We start from the raw sequence: 5560 nt of genomic DNA, 5'->3' as shown, positions 1-5560 counted from the left end.
AAAAAATTCCAGTGGAAATAAATTCTTTCCTCTGTTGTTTCTCCATGTAAGATTTGGGGAATATAAGAGGATAGCAATTTCTCTAGCACAGCACTATTATTAAGGGTTAATAATTACTCTAGCTGCTAATTTTTATCACATTCTTCTTGGTGCTACAAAAAAGTTTTGCTCCTTGTGAAAGGGTTATTTCAAGCGATGGATTTCGTGAAAGGGATCCACAAAATGCTGCCTCCAAAAGCTCTAAGCTGGTGAGCATGTTTGTAAAAAAACAAACAAACAAAAAAACACCCCATTTTTAAAATTGTATTTTGAAAATATAAATTTTGAATTACACTTTGGGCTGGTTTGGACATAACCCTTAAACCATGGTTTCTCATGATGAGGATGAGCCTAGCCGCCTCACAATTACCAAATGGCGCTTCTTGCTTCGTTGCAGGGTGAGTCCCCAGTGAGGGAAGGCAATGCAGATGCGTTGGACTCTGAGGTTGACCCTGATGTGTGGGATAACGCAGGGCCAGCCCGAGCCCTGAATGCCAAACCCCTGCAGTTGCAGTTAAAGCCTAGAAGTTCCCCTGTTTCCATTCGCCAGTACCCTTTGAAGTTAGAAGCCAGAAAAGGACTGCAGCAGCTTATAGATCGTTTCTTAGAGAATGGGTGGATAAAGAAGGCAGTCTCCTCCTACAACACACCCATAATCGCAGTGGCCAAGCCTACCACACCAGACAGTGGAGGATGGTGCAAGACTTAAGAATTGTCAACAGCCAAATAATCCCTCCACACCAGTGGTCCTTAATCCTCACACCCTCCTTGCACATCTAGAAGGGTCACATGGGTGGTTCTCTGTATTAGAGAAGAAAGCATCTTTCACTACCACAGCAGGGAGGAGGAGTTTACAAGCTTTCGCTCTCTTTTTAGATTAACCACAACCAGCCATATTGTCTGAACCTAGACAAACTATGGTGAACCTTAACTATGATTTGCTGAAAGTAGCCAAATTCAAAACATTGTTTTCAGAAGCTCGCTTGTTTCAACAAGCCATAGTTAAGTAGGGTGACCATATGAAAAGGAGGACAGGGCTCCTGTTTCTTTAATAGTTGCATAGAAAAGGGAATTTCAGCAGGTGTCACTTGTATATATGGAGAACCTGGTGAAATTTCCTCTTCATCACAACTGTTAAAGCTGCAGGAGCTATACTGCAGCTATACTGTGACCAGATTTAAAAGAGGGCAGGGCACCTGCAGCTTTAACTGTGGTGATGAGGGAATTTCACCAGGTTCCCCATATATACAAATGACATCTGCTGAAATTCCCTTTTCAATACAACTGTTAAAGATACAGGAGCCCGGTCCTCCTTTTCATATGGTCACCCAATAGTTAAGATTCACCAGAGTTTAGTATTTAGATGTAATGCTAAACTGTGGTTAATCTAAGACAGAAGTGCACACTGGAGAAGAGAGGGAGGTAAAATGCAAGCTTGAGGCTTACCTAAACTCAGCCTCATAATGCTAAACCAGGTTTAGTGTTATGCAGGGTGACTATATGAAAAGGCGGACTGGGCTCCTGTATCTTTAACAGTTGTATTGAAAAGGGAATTTCAGCAGCTGTCATTTGTATATATGGAGAACCTGGTGGAATTCCCTCTTCATCACAACAGTTAAAGTATAAGAGCTATACTAGAGTGACCAGATTTAAAAGAGGGCAGGGCACCTGCAGCTTTAACTGTTTCGAGGAAGAGGAAATTTCACCAGGTTCCCCATATATACAAATGACACTTGCTGAAATTCCCTTTTCAATACAACTGTCAAAGATACAGGAGCCCTGTCCTCCTTTTCATAGGGTCACCCTAGTGTTATGGGCAAACTGGGCCTTTGTTTTCAAAACTGGTTCCCAGGCAGATACTGTGTTAAAAAGCAATCCAAATGTTCCCATCTAAAATACTATATTTTGAGTTTTACATACCCTGCTGCCTCTTGATCTTGTATTGGTCTGTTTCATCTGCAAACTGTTTGGTTCTGTGTTTAGATTCCCTCATCGGGGAAATTGAATGAGTCTTGAAGGTTTGCGTGAGCAGAGTGCTCGCTTTGTATGAGCTCTTAGCAAGAGCTCCCCTGAGAGTTAAGAAAAGCTGTAATACTAAGAAAAGCAGAACTGAGAGGCTGGTATTTTGGGAGACTGGCAGTCAAGCGGGTCCAAAAGTTGGCTGGAGCAGACGTTGGATATCAGGAAATGTCTGCTACAACTTTGGCAAGAAGCAATGAAGAAGTATGGGCAATGCTGGTGTCATCTCATAGCTTTAAAATCCTTGGCTGGTTAGGGAATGCCGGGAGTTGTAGGACTTTTTTCTGTCTAAACATGCATAGGATCGCACCCCTAATCTGCTAAAAACTTTGATAGATGAAAAAATGCCCGAATTAATTGGGAAGCAGGTTTTTTTTTTACATTTCTTGTTGTTTTTAATACAAATTCTTACAAAAAAATATGAGGCACCATTTTAAAAGAGGTAAGCCTTCCCTTCCCTTCCCCCAGGTAGGAGAAAAATGCCTCTTCCAAGATAGTACCTTCTATGGCATGACTGTGCTAGCCTTGTAAATAAGCCAACAGAGGTTATTAGCCTTCTAAAGGCTGGCAGAGGTGGAACATTGTCCCTCTTACAGCAGCCTGCTGCATTTGTATGCTGGGTGCAGAGGGGGACAACGCTAGAGTGGCCATCTGGAAAGGAGGACAGGGCTCCTGTCTCTTTAACAGTTGTGTAGAAAAGTGAATTTCAGTGGGTGTCATTTGTATGCATGCAGCACCTGGTGAAATTCCCTCTGTGGACGTCATATATCTTGACTTCAGCAAAGCTTTTGACAAAGTACCACATGACATTCTGATTAACAAACTAGCTAAAAGTGGGCTAGATGGAACAACTATTAGGTGGATTCACAGTTGGCTACAGAATCGGACTCAAAGAGTACTTATCAATGGAACCTTCTCAAACTGGGGAGAGGCAACGAGTGGGGTACCGCAGGGCTCAGGGCTCTTCAACATGATTTGGACGAGGAGGTGCAGGGAACGCTGATCAGATTTGCAGATGGCACAAAATTGGGTGGGTTAGCTAATACCCTGGAAGACAGAAACAAACTTCAAAGTGATCTTGATAGGCTGGAGTGCTAGGCTGAAAACAACTGAATGAAATTTAATAGGGATAAATGCCAAGTTCTACATCTAGGAAATAGAAATCAAATGCACAGTTACAAGATGGGGGATACTTGGCTCAGCAATACTACAAATGAGAAGGATCTTGGAATTGTTGTAGATCGCAAGCTGAATATGAGCCAACAGTGCGATATGGCTGCAAGAAAGGCAAATGCTATTTTGGGCTGCATTGATAGAAGTATAGCTTCCAAATCCCGTGAGGTACTGGTTCATCTCTTTTCGGCCCTGGTTAGGCCTCATCTAGAGTATTGCGTCCAGTTCTGGGCTCCACAATTCAAGAAGGACGCAGACAAGCTGGAGCATGTTCAGAGGAGTGCAGCCAGGATGATCAGGGGTCTGGAAACAAAGCCCTATGAAGAGAGACTGAAAGAACTGGGCATGTTTAGCCTGGACAAGAGAAGATTGAGGGGAGACATGATAGCACTCTTCAAATACTTAAAAGGTTGTCACACAGAGGAGGGCCAGGATCTCTTCTCGATCCTCCCAGAGTGCAGGACACGGAATAACGGGCTCAAGTTAAAGGACGCCAGATTCCAGCTGGACATCAGGAAAAACTTCCTGATTGTTAGAGCAGTGCGACGGTGGAATCAGTTACCTAGGGAGGTTGTGGGCTCTCCCACACTAGAGGCCTTCAAGAGGCAGCTGGACAAGCATCTGTCAGGGATGCTTTAGGGTGGATTCCTGCATTGAGCAGGGGATTGGACTCGATGGCCTTGTAGGCCCTTTCCAACTCTGCTATTCTTTGATTCTATGGCTGTTAAAGAGACAGGAGCCCTGTTCTCCTTTCCATATGGCCACCCTAGGCAAAGCACTCCATCCTCCTGCCAGCCTGCTCTCTCACCTGCAGGCAGGTGCTGGTTGACCATGGCAATCAGGCTAGTGCTTAAATACAAGGCTAGTTTATGCCTCATAAATAAAACCACCACCAAAATAAATTGAAATCAAGAAATTAATGAAGACTGAACTGAGGCTCAAATGGCTAATAGGTCAAGGGTTGGATCCAGGATTTGCCTTCCATGGATGGAAGGGCTACACTTATAGAAGGTACCTGCATTAGATTTTTTTTAGGATTTACCCCCTTCTTCCTCCCCCCAGGGCCCACTGACCCTCTGAGCATTGCTTTGGCAGGTCTGGAGATACAGCCACGGAGAGGAGGGGTGCCGGGAAATTGCTTCCACCAGCCCAGTTGCACATGCCTAAATCTGGACCCAAGATTGCCGCCCCATTTGTCACAAGTGGGGGTAATAAAGTAAATCTTCTAAAGGGGCTGCTGTATGAAAACCTCCAATTTTTGTTCTGCGGTACACCAGCTCCTGTAGACAGGGAGTAATCAATTGACGTCCTCGGAGTTCCATCTATTCCTCCAAAAGGAATCCTTTCCGGCCCTGACATAGTATGAGCTTTGAACAAAAAAAGATGTAGTAGAAACAGTGGCGTCTGTGGCCAGAGAACCTTGCTGGCAAGGCACTTTCGCATCGATTGGTGAGAGGAGAGGAAATTGGGGCGTTGTCCTGCCATCTTTAACTCGCTTCTTAAAATTGCCTTTCTGTAAAACCAAATTACTGACTAGGCTCCTACTGGAGATAACTGCAGCTGCATGTGGTAGAGATCACCAATACTAGCTTGGGTTTCACCCAGACTATGTTAGTACCTCTTGGGACCCACCCAAGTTAAGGAGACTTAAGTAACAATGACCTTGTCCCATTGATTTCCGTGGGAGCTAAGTGAAGCTAACTTATACCGCAATCATATGCATGTCTACTCAGAAGTAAGTCCATGGGACATGGTCTCAGGTAAGTGGATATAGGATTGCAGCCTCGAACTTGATCCACCCCAAATTCTGGGTGATGCATGTGTGTGATGGGTGGTAACCTTTACAAGATGTGCGACAACTTTCTCAGGGCTGATTTTTTCTTTTGTTGACAAAGCACTACAAGTGGAGGAAGTTATTCTACTAATGGGAGGAAGTACCAGAAGTACCAACAGCCATGCCCCAAATAACCACTAAACCCCAAAAAAGCTTTTGGCCTTCACAGTCCTAGAGAAAAACCTCCTGATGGTATGAGTAGCGGTGGCCTAGAGTTTATTTGCGGTGCCGTGTTGATCAAATCACAGTTCTTTGGCAAGCCTGCAGCAGCACTGCTGAAATGAAGAAGGAAACCAGACCTGCAAATAAGGAAGCTGATTCAGCCTCGTTGATCTCTGCTTATGTTGCAGTTGCTACCAGCCAAGAGGGCCTCTGCCCGTAAAATGGCAACTCTAGCCGTGACTCCCTTAGGTAATTACACCGCACACCCTCGCACATGTCTAGATGCACTCTTGACACAGCACACCATGCAGGGCAGCTGGCGAGTTTGTTCGA

This window comes from Elgaria multicarinata, chromosome 11, assembly GCF_023053635.1.
Source record: "Elgaria multicarinata webbii isolate HBS135686 ecotype San Diego chromosome 11, rElgMul1.1.pri, whole genome shotgun sequence".
Taxonomy (NCBI): Eukaryota; Metazoa; Chordata; class Lepidosauria; order Squamata; family Anguidae; genus Elgaria; species Elgaria multicarinata.
Note: the sequence above shows the minus strand (reverse complement) of the source record.